The sequence below is a fragment of the Watersipora subatra genome, chromosome 10, assembly GCF_963576615.1.
Source record: "Watersipora subatra chromosome 10, tzWatSuba1.1, whole genome shotgun sequence".
NCBI lineage: Eukaryota > Metazoa > Bryozoa > Gymnolaemata > Cheilostomatida > Watersiporidae > Watersipora > Watersipora subatra.
The window spans coordinates 38,269,715-38,281,974 of record NC_088717.1 but is presented as its reverse complement, the minus strand read 5'-3'; the positions used below and the strand labels follow the sequence as shown (position 1 = coordinate 38,281,974).

At 34.7% G+C, this 12,260-nt stretch overlaps 1 long non-coding RNA gene across 1 annotated transcript; it reads right to left on the bottom strand.

The window, feature by feature from the left end:
• Window positions 1-1,618: 1,618 nt before the first annotated feature.
• On the bottom strand, window positions 1,619-5,073 carry LOC137405753 (uncharacterized). Its single transcript, XR_010979803.1, has 3 exons — window positions 4,967-5,073; window positions 3,890-4,023; window positions 1,619-2,561 (listed from the first exon to the last, which is right to left on the bottom strand). It is a non-coding gene; the product is annotated as an uncharacterized lncRNA (long non-coding RNA).
• Window positions 5,074-12,260: the final 7,187 nt, after the last annotated feature.

The following is a 12,260-nucleotide window of genomic DNA, read 5'->3' as shown; positions in this document are numbered from 1 at the left end:
TTAAAGCACTCAGTTCACATGTCAAACAGTGATCTGCATCAAAAACAAGAAAAAATATAAGTTAAATAAATGAAGCAGAAGCAGTAAACATGGTAGTTAATTACTGTTGTACATAGAGAATCTACCACATAGGAAACGTTCATTTGCAAACCTTGCTACGAGTACCATAGGATTTATAGTAAATATGAGAATGGCTATTACAAAAATAATTTGAGCAATCTATGATGACGAGTTCCAAGTCAGCGAGAGCAATTGGTTACGTACTTTAGGCATTTACGTGTAAACTGTATCACATTACAACTCAACTTTTCCTGATTGCAACATGGTCTGGTGTATCTCGGTACTACTGCTGAATGAGTTAATATCTCAGCAATAAAACCTTTCTTTGACTTGTTTTCCATTTTTCATCTTCTGTTTTCTGTCTTCCGCCTTCCGCCTTCCGCCTTCTGCTTTCCATCTGCTGTTTTCTTCTATGATCCTCAAACTGTTAGTAATGTGCTTTTATACAAAGAGCTAATACTTTTTGTATTTAAAAAATACTATTAAAATGTTTTTATTAATTACCGCATTTAGTGTGCGATGGATAATCTTTAAAATGAAAAACAACCTTAAATTGATCGTGACAGATCTGTTTATAATGAGTCATAAAAATGTGACTCTCAGTGACAGTTATGTGACGAGTTGGATAAAAAGGTTTAAAAGTGTCCTGACAAGTGATAGACAGCATGTTAATCAGTTAAAAGAGAAAATACTGTTGTGGAGGATTGTTGATTTATTCCTCTATATGATGTGTACAGTAAAGCTTTGAAACAATATATGACTTAGTTAAAAATCTGTTCCAGTAACTACATATATAAATAGTAAATCAAGTAATCTAGTATTTTCTAGGCTTCAATGATAGTCGATTGTGCATTAAAACTAAATTATAAACAAAGTCGTAAGCTATCAGATAGTAAAACCACAATGTGTGATGATAATGGCTATTACGTACGTGCAGTATAAAACTATCTTTGTTCTTATAAGAATAAAATAGCTCTTGCTAATAACCATGCTCTTCAGAATTTGTGGCAATGTGATTAAATTTTGCCAAACAAATTGGAAAAGGCACACGATTTGTGCTTATATATTTATAGATAGCAAAACATTATCAAATGTTCCTAATGAGCTCATTGTTTGGTATTTTTGCCCATAATTATTTAGCAATTTCTTATAAAATTTGTGGGCAATGAAGCAACAGCAGCAATTATGTTGAATGGTAGTTGCCCCAGCCTGATGTTATTAGTCCGAGATATTTGCGATTGCCGCCTTATGCTGGCATCCATTGTTTGAGGCTTCAGTCTAACCACTCGCACCACTTTCCTTTTTGTCATTATGATGTCCTTTTTAAGTTGGTCAGATATGGCTACATCTGGTTCACCAATAATGATTTGTTTATTAGTCAGTCAGCTATAAAAATATGACAAAGTGCTGCTAACAGAAATCAAATTTACTCGATCTATAAAAATTAGTAAAAAAATTACAAAAAGCAAATGTCATTTTTTTTAGGTTTGTAGCATCTTATAATACATCTCTTGGTTGTGCTTGTCTTTTGTTGAGTCATAATGAGCCATTATCCTAGTAGAAATGTAATTCATTTTATTTCAGCTATATTTCCATATCTGCAGTTTGCAGCTTTTATAGCAAAAGATCTATTATTGGATCTCGGTCAGTTCTAGTCTTAAAGGCTATTGCATGTAAATTTTTAGCCTCAGAGTATTCACAATTGTATATAAAAGAAAAGGGCATAAGTATCCAACTACTATATAAAATGAATTAGCCTTGGAATTAAAAAAAAAACAGAATGAAGTTTGGTCTGAGGAATTCAAATTTACAAATTAACTTCTTCAGATTTACTAATAAACAGTATTAAAAGCCTGTTATAATATATTTACATGTATGCGGGAGAGTATAGTTGAAATAGAAATAGAAATATATTGTTAGGAGTTGTCTACTCTAACAAACGTGTGCAAATAACTCTCATTTTCACAATACACATTATTCTGGTTCAATAAGCTAATAATGCTCTATCAGAAAATAATTACATAGTGAACAGAAATTTCTTATTTTCTTAAAAATATAACATAAAATAAATCATTCGACAAACAACAAAATTACAATATTGTACACGTTTTGTATTTTGGCTTCTTCTTAGTAGCAATATTTCGCTCCCTGATAAGTTCGGCCCCAATATCCCTGTAAAGAGCTTCCATTTGTATCTCACTTTCTGTTTTGTTTATTAATGTTGAATGATAGTTGCCCCAACCTGATGTCCTCAGTCTAGATCTTTGCGATTGCCGTCTTATGCTGGCACTCATTGTTTGAGGCAGCAGTCCAACCACCCGCACCGCTTTTCTTTTCGTCATTATGATGTCCTTTATAAATTGATCATATATGGCTACAGTCTTTGGCTTGCTTGGGTTGTATAGTATCAAATAAGCATCCGTTTGTGAGCATTTCTCTTTTAGATCTGCAAAACCTTCGGCCAATGAAAAGTTTAATATTATTCGCCAACATCCTTCGACCTGTAAAAGTAGGAGTCATTTTATGCTAATAGATATACTTCCCAGTCTAAAATACTGAGTTGATTGATTCTTTGTTATAAACTTGATATAATAGTTGATGAAAATCGATCATGCTTGCCTCAACTCCATAGTTAGCAGAAGCCTAACTACAATGCAATGCTTTGTTTTCAAACAGAAGGTTTCATGTATAATTTAACATTTTTCCAACAGTACAGTTTTGTTTTATAGAGCGAAAAGAGCAAAACTTGATTCTACTTGCAGCCCTGTTAATTTTCTTTCTCACCTTTTCTGTCAAGCTATCGCTGTCGTTGCAAAATTTATGGTGTTTATTAGACCACACATGTCTGCAGGGTTGCATTCAATGTTTATACATGTATTATCATATTGAAATATCAGGGCAAGCTTGTTGACTGAAATCCAGGTAAAACCAATTTATATAAATTTGCAAATTTACTACCAGGCCTTTTTAAATTTCACAATTTAAACTTCAATTAAGTATGGCAAAATTTACATTGATTTCAATAAAACAAAACATCTTTTGGGTTTATACTCCCTTAAACATTTGTTGCAGTTCTAACATGTGGATATTTCCCTTTTGCCGCTTGTGTAGTGAAAACATATAAATAGCTACTAAAAATTCCACCCAACTTTCACGAACTAGCCCTTGAATATAACCACACCTGTTTGAACCCAGGCTACCTTGACGCCTGAATACATAGAATTCACTAATAAACATTCCACCCAGCTCTCCCAGACCAGCATTGTCATATATTTCTACTTTTTAAGCCTAGGCTCCTTGATGTCTCAAGCACTACCATTTTTTGAAAGACAAAAATTCATTTTATTTTCTCGTATCAGTGTTGTTTGCACTGAACTCACTTTTTAAGTCAAGCGATAAACTAAAATGAAAGGACATTTGTTGGTTTATTGAATTTTTCCTATTTTTTATATACTTTTTACTATATTCTTTACCGTAGTAACAGTCATGTCTGTTCATCTGTCAAAAGCAATACTTTAAGGTTAGGAAAAAATATTGCTTTAAACATAATTTGATCTCACAAATTTTTGTTTGCTAGACCGACATTCTACCCGCTGAACCAATGAGCCACCTCATTAGAGTTCTCAATAATTATACAGTTTGTTACTAGATCTGACAATTCCTCACCTGTGCAGTGGACTGCCAAATTACTAACAGAGATCATTTTATCTATCAAATAAACATACTATGGCCTTAACTAACTACCTAGTATACTGTCTATGCATATATGTATAGCTTATTTCAGTATAAACTCCATCATGCTTGGAATACAGTACAGGTAAGTGCTTACCTCAATCTGCTTGTTCATGGTTGTTACACTTGTGTTGACCATTTTGAATGCTGGCCGAGCATCGCCACACGTTATAACCAACACGTTGAATTCCGTTGTAGCAGACATGCTTTAGAGGTGTAGTCTTTTGAAACCTACAGAAACAAAATAAGTTGCCAATTGCTTGCCTAAAACCTTTCTGCAAAAATTAATAACCATAGCAGCAACAACAACAGCTCTGATATTTCATCAAATGTCCTAAACAAACCCTTGTAAAACACACACAGAGATAATATGAATTCCTTATAACTGGCCTGTCATGACTATAGAACTACATGTATATAAACAGCAGATGGAGCAGGGGTTCTTAACTTTGCTGCATGAACTGACCTCCACCTTCACTTTCACCGAACCTTTCTTTATTGAAAATTAAATATGATTTTTTTCACATTCAAAACATACATATATGTTTTACTGATGCACAAAATGAACTGTGCATTAACATCACCGTATTCAAAGAACAAAACCATTACAATGCATGAACTCACAACAAACTACATAGTTTTTTTTTATAAATACATAACCTTGCAACTCAGTGTGACTTGCGCTGTGGCCTTCGAGAGACCATTTATCTATCTTGACCTCTGACTCACCAAAACCCTAGGGTTTGCTTGAACCCAAGAATGAGAATCACTGAGCTAAAAGGTTACCCGACTCTCTCGCAATACTGTTAAATTTCAAGCTTTCAAAACAAGTTTGTTCAACTCACTCAATAATTCCTGATTTCTGTCTTTTTATGTTTCTGTTTTAGTTTCTTTGTATGAACAAAGAAACGATTGAATGTAACAAAAAAACATCATTAAGTTGATGATTGCCGATGAAAAGTTATACATATTTACCTGCTACTGCTTTTCAAAGTTCGTTGAATATACAGAAACAGATTTTATTGTTAGGCAGTCAGGGCATAAAAACTGTCAAAGTTAATGTACCATTTTTTCTCGTAGCGTTATTCAATGACTAAAGCGGCTAATAAGGTCTATACCAATAGTAAACACAAAAAGCTACTTCTGTACAACAGAGAATATTGACATGAAATACCTTGTACTCTCTTTAAGCTCTCACCTCTCTATATCCTTCCTTCTTGAACAACTAAATGATAATGGTAAACATCTGCTAGCCAAAAGGTTATCCCTTTGAAAGATCAGTGTGATTAATGGTATAATAACGCATACCACATATAAATAAACCTGACGCAGTGTCACAAGTAAATGACTTATGGTAAAGCTACCTATCGAAGCGTATCAAGCTCCTGCGTACTGGTACGACGTCATACGCTTTCCTGATAAGCTGGCGGTAGGTGATTAACACGGTTCCGCCAAATATGCAAATAATGTTCGCTCGCGTTGTAAACACAAGAGGACAGGGAAAATCTGTTTTTCCCAAAACACAGCTAGTTTCCAATGCATAAACTTTTTGTGTTTTTTAAACATTTAGCTGCAGTGCATTTGGCGTTTCAAGGTTTTGTAGTGTGTTGCAACAGAAGTTTTGCTTCTGTTGCAACATTAAAAAAAAACCATGTGATAAAATCATTATGAATCGTGTTAGAAAGAAAACTTTTCTTTTCATTCAATGCACTCCGTTAACAGGAAGTGCAAAGTGGGCAGCTCCTAACCTCAAACCACATGGTTGAATCGATTAATCAATTGATTTGCGATTTAACAATCCTGCTGCTTGCTTGTTTATCTTAAAAAGACAACTGGCTTTCACTTTCGCTATCGCTCCTCTGATTTGAAAGACTTCAAAATATTCTATATCTTCTAAGCCTTTCCATTTAACATTTAATAATCTCTTTGCATTCTTCTCTGTCATATTACGCATTGCCGGTGTCTCATATCTCCTATATATTTGCATACAAATTGCCGAAAATCTAGGATAATATGTAAAATAGTTAATCGATTGTCATTTCAATTTCAATTAAAATGTAATTTTATAACAGCTCACTTACATGTTCTTACAACATTATTTTATCAATGCATCTATACATTAGTTTTGGTTGAGCGCTTTCATGGGTTGCACCACTTTTGTGGCATTATGCCTAGCCCAATGTAATATAGCTTGTGCTCTCTGGAATGGTGTTATAAGACAGGTATAACCTAAAACCCCAGTTAGGTTTTTTCTTCGTGTCATATTAGGTTCTATATATGAGTACTGGTAAGAGAATAAACTGCTAGCTGTTTACATATTGAGCATACAAGTAACCTTGGAAGGGTTAGTTAAATTTTCAGCGGTCGGCAAAACTTTAAACTTCTCCACATGCAAATTTAGTTGGATTTTGCTTTGAACAGTGAAAAAACAGTGTTATGGTTAGCGTGTGGCGTGAGCAATCCCTTGAAGATCGAGTAGGATGTCTGCTTAGCTTACTACAAGCAGAGTCTCTGTGGGTTTTTAAGAGTCATTATTACACAAACAAGGTCTCTGTGATTCTGGGTAGACATGTGGGTCCAGTGGCAAAGAAACCTCAATGACTGGAGACATGTCCAATTGCAGAGAGCAATTTAATGTTGGATGTCATTTATGTCACTGACAGTGGCCTTTTTGGGAATTGAACTTCAGTCTGTTGTTTGTTGGTCAGGTGTTCCAGACCCTTGGGCCACAAAAATACGCATGGTAGGAATAAAAAACATTGCTCAGGTGTCACAAGGTGTCATAGAGTCTCAGGTGTCACAGAGGCCTTCTAGTTGATGCCGATAAGCTGTGTATCACACTGCTGCCAACCTTAAAAAATTCCTACTGAGCATACTCGTGCAAAAGCTGTTATATCTTTGTGAACACTGGTATGTTATTCATTATGATGAGACAATACATGTAAAAAGTCATGAACAATTGATTTATGGCAAAACTATTTAGTAAACCTTGAAAAGCAAAAATTTGTAAAATATACAAATATATATTGCTTTGTGAACAACTTGAAGACAATGTAGTACATAAGCACTAACAATGAAAAACTTGTGCCAGAGTGAAGAATTTATATAAATTATGTATTATTCTAAATCAGATTAAGTAGAGTTGTTAGAGAATTATTTTAAAGTCAATATCCAAGTAAATATCCAAGTAAATACCAAATATGGTAAAACTAAACGGAGACGTAAATAGGTATAAAAAAGTTCATACATCTAATCGATGATTTTAGAAAATCACATTGTTTCTGCAAATTTAAATAAAATTCACTTATTTTAGTCTTTCCCTGATGATGTCACACATTCTTGTGTGATTTAAAGATGGTGTCAAACAGTCCACTACTCCTTTTAGTGGTAGCAGTAACATGTCTGGAGAAGCAAGTGTCGGCCAGTCTTTTTCTAACTCCATTCTCACCAGGTACCTCTTTGATGTTCAATTTATGATCAATAGCTCTGAAAGAAACTGAGCAATAAATGAACACAGCGAGTTAAAAAAGCACTGATATGCTTACAAGTTGAACAGGAAATGCGAACACTTTCAATGACAGTATTAAACAGGTAATATAATAAGTAAGATGGGACTCGGAAAATTTTAAACGTTGCTGAAGAGGCCAGAGTGCATTGAATTAAGTGCGAAAAACAAGCAAATATTGAGAAATAAACTAAAGAGATAATGAGATTAGGACAAAAGTTGTGTCCACAAAAGTAATACTAAATAAGAAACATAGTAAAAGAAACATGTGTAATGGAAAATATTAGATACTGAAAATGGCTAATCTGTGAGTCATGTTTGATTGTTTTAACATAGAGCCCAGTAATCCATAGAATAGCAACAGTGAACAATTTTGCTAGATTGATTGTTACTCTATGGTAACCAGGCGATGAGTCATCTGGTGACATCTAGAAACCTAGTACTCACCACCTATGGATTAGTTGATGAATGGATCAGTTGATCAAGTCATATGAATCATCGCCAGTTCTCTACTCAACAAGGCAATCCGATGTTGCAAACTTACTGTCCATGATTTCGCTTCCATTGCTAGAGTAATTCTCAGAAGGAAAGGTAGCTTCTGATTAAATTGTCCATTCATTGGTCTTTGATCTACTACTGCGACTGTTATCCAAATTTTTGGCTGAGAATTAAGGAAACTGCTAGCAAAAACAAACATATTTGGGTTTTCCTTTATTTCGAAGTTGTGAAAGCTTTGACTAACTTTGTTCCCTGGGTGGGTTTTCTTATAGACATCTAGCGGATATTCATCAGCCATGTCATTGGTGTATACCGAGCAGGAGCATGCTTTATTCAGCATGCAATACATATACCAGAAATATGGTTCAGTTATGGAAAATTTGTGAAATCTCAGTTACTCAGTGACTTAGTGAATCAGTTACTAAGTTACTCAGTTACTCAGCTAGTCAGTTACTCATTTACTCAGTTACTCAGTTATTCAGTTACTCAGTTACTCAGTGACTCAGTGACTCAGTGACTCAGTGACTCAGTGACTCAGTGACTCAGCTACTCAGTTACACAGTTACTCAGTTACTCAGCTAATCAGTTACTCAGTTACTCAGTTATTCACTCAGTTACTCAGTTACTCAGTTATTCAGTTACTCAGTTATTAAGGGACTCGGCTACTTATTTTCACACACCCATAGAAGAGGAATCCTTGAAAGTGTTGACTCTGTTTACAACCCAACTAGCTTTGTGAAAAGTAGCAAAAGTGATAAAGTTGCGTTGATAGGTAACAGAAACAGGTCAGCTTTTTACCTCGGCGATTTTTTACAAAATTATAGTCCTATCTGTATGAAAAATTAACTCTTCGTTCAATCGAAACTGTCACAAAAAAACTGATTTTGTACTTCACTTCAATGCAAAGACATTGCCTAAAAATTGTTTTTATGTGCTTGTTATGTCTCTCATTCTCTGTTAGTTTCTAATTTGCTGACAGCAATTGTTCGAAGGACGTTTGTACAGTTACGGACACTACATGCTATCTGAGTGTCCTGGTGTGTAACCTTGCATGTAAAGTTTGACAGGCCTAAACATGGCCAAAAACATTACCCAAAGTGGCTCTGGTTTGTGTGCGTAAACTAGAGTAATATAGTTTTATATCAACTTTTAGTTATCAAAAAGAATTACAGTAGAGACGGGTGTCTGGATTGCAAAGAAGTACTTTTGTAACTACCATCATGAGTTGACATTTGTTTAATAAAAGGCAAGCATGATATTACTGCCCATTGCTGCAACTTAATGTCCTGTATTCAGCATATTCTGCAGTTTATTTCTTTTAAATTTTTGCATCTTGAGAGCATTTGGATCATATCTTCCTGAATTGTTCTTCTTTGAATCAGAATATAAAGCTCAGGTTCTTAGCCTTTGCCGATGTATTAGCTAGGGAGCTATTAAAGGATTACGACACTAACGACACATCTGTTTCTCAGCCTCCTGTGTCTCTCGTCACACTGCCACACTTGTCTACTTCACCTGCTTGTGTGATGCGCTCGAGTGATTGTTTTGTTACTCCGCGATCACTGAGCCATTGCCTCATCAGATGCTCGGAATTTCACCAGCTAGTTCAAAAGTGTGTTTACTGTCTTCAGATTCTAGGCTGAAGGCAAGACTTCATTCTATTCCACTCAAATCCTTTCTCCACCAGAAGTCATGGTTTATTCGATGCTGATAGTGAGCAACTTACAGAAAAGCCAACTGGTGTTAAGAGATTGCCTGCTAATACTTAAAGAGACTGATGTAGATTTGCCATGCCACGCAAATAGGTGGCATGGCTACCTATTTGCGTGTTTCCAGTCCAGTTCACTGATTTAGTGATTCACTGATTTAGTGTAGAGAGCAGTAGTGCAGTAGGGCAGTGGTGCAAAAAGCAGTAGTACAGTAGTGGCCTAGTGAGCTGAAACGACTGACCGGTATACGCTTAGTTCTTGTTCAAATCCTAAGAGGCTATCGGTGGTGACAAGAATGACATCCAACAATAAATTCCTCTCTGCAATTGTGTTTGCTGAGGTTCTCTTGCCACTGGAATTATATATCTACAGTTAAGGTCACAGAGCAATCGTTTGTACAATCTTTGAGGGATTGCTCACACAGTGTAAAGTTGAAAACAGCTTATAGCTCATATTAGTTGGTCGAGAAGACTTTGTGGGGAGATGCTTATTCTATCAGTGTACTGACAGGGAGCTGAACTCAGCTCTATCTTTATGAGTTTACAGCTTTCGACATAAGAACTGTGTGTTTGATACAACAAAATAACTTTTTTGAACAGTTATCAAGTTTTTTGACTTTTTAATATCTTTTTTCAAGCTTTATTTCTTTAAATTTCATTTAAACTTTTAGTCATATAACACTTGAAAACGCAAGTTTTATCAAAGGGCTAAAAATTTTAATGTACTGGATAACTTTTAAGCGTTTTATATCTTTATTGTGGTTTTTACATTTTCTGCTTTTTATGTCAGCACTCTTCTGACAACATGTTTTTTTCTGCCTCCAATTCTAAGGAGGCTGAGTAAGCGATTGAAACTGGTCATGGGTAAGCGGTACATGCTGGTCACATCACCAGCTATCACTGCTGTCATTGTTATCTCCACTTATAGCCCCTAGTTTAATTCACTATAATTACAGACTTTCATTTGCTATGCCTTGGCTGCTCACAATACACAGACAAGATAGCTTCTGTAAGGTCAAATAATCAAATCTGACCATGGTTGATGAATCCCTCTAACATGGTGCTTATGTTGCCTAGATTCATCTGACAAAAATCTGAACTATTGCTATGTCAGTGTTCTTTCTTATCATAATTGATCATATTATTTTTGAGATTAAATTATTTAAAATTAAATAGATGAAGTATATGAACTATTTTTAATATTTTAAAATTTGTAAAACTTCATAAAGTGACTAAATAATATTAAATTTGGTTAATGTAACTTATTAAAATATAAACGAAACTTTCATCTGAACTGTTGCATTACCAGTCTGCAACTTGCCCAGGCCTCTAATTTCTCTGATTGTAATAAGAGGGCACTCGAGTCAACTTGCACATAAATTACCAATCTTAAGATTCTATGATTATTTAAACATGTAAAGGCGATACGCTCCAGTGCTATTCCTTTGATGAGGGAATAAAATAACAGCTTGAAATGTTTTTTGTCTCAGGCTGGCGTTGCATCACCTTTGACAACAATGATGTAATCATATTTTAGTGTGAAAAGCCAAGTTAATTGAGGCACCTACTCTTGTATGATGGCACAAAGTATGAAAAATAAGCAACAGTTTTTGTAAACTATTACAACTAAATACGATGATTAGCTATTTAAAATTGATTAAAAGTTTTTGGTCCAACAACTTTGTCCATATCGATGTAGAGCTTATATGTAACTAGCGGAATGCCTGGCATTGCACGGGTATTAAAGCTTATAAACAAGGAGAGGTAATGTAGTTGCCTGCCACTTTCCATTAGCCTGGCACATTGCCAACGGCTAATTTGAGTAAGCTTAGTAATAAGAACTAACTACTTGCTCTCAGAAGAGAGCAAGAATAAGATTAATTTACGTCGTAACGGAGAGTCGTAGCATATTTTCACCCACATAGCGTCATATATCGCCCAATGAATCCACCAATCTCACGTAGCTAGATTGATAAGGCATTAACCTGGCGATTGGGAGTTTCCAAGATCAAATCTTCTGCGATACACGGATTCTTCATTCTAATATTTTAATAGCGATAGCTGGACATACTGAATTGCACACAGATACACAGACTTTGAGATTTACATACATGTATATAGATTGTTAATTTACATCTAGTTCGCTTCAAGTAATGGAAAATAATGAACTGGTAAAAAAGATTTAGATAACTCAATCAGGTTTGATTTCATTTAAACTGTGTGAGAGACTTCTGTATTTGTGTCTGACTACCAAATATTTAGAAAGGTAATCTAGTTTGCTTCAAGGAATGGAAAATAATTGATTGATGATAAAAATAAGCCAGCTAAATCAGACTTGATGTCATATAAACTTTGTAAGAAAGTCTTCTGTATTTGTGTCTGACTACCAAATATTTAGAAAGGTAATCTAGTTTGCTTCAAGTAATGGAAAATAATTGATTGATGATAAAAATAAGCCAGCTAAATCAGACTTGATGTCATATAAACTTTCTAAGAAAGTCTTCTGTATTTGTGTCTGACTACCAAATATTTAGAAAGGTAATCTAGTTTGCTTCAAGTAATGGAAAATAATTGATTGATGATAAAAATAAGCCAGCTAAATCAGACTTGATGTCATATAAACTTTGTAAGAAAGTCTTCTGTATTTGTGTCTGACTGCCAAATATTTAGAAAGGTAATCTAGTTTGCTTCAAGTAATGGAAAATAATTGATTGATGATAAAAATAAGCCAGCTAAATCAGACTTGATGTCATATAA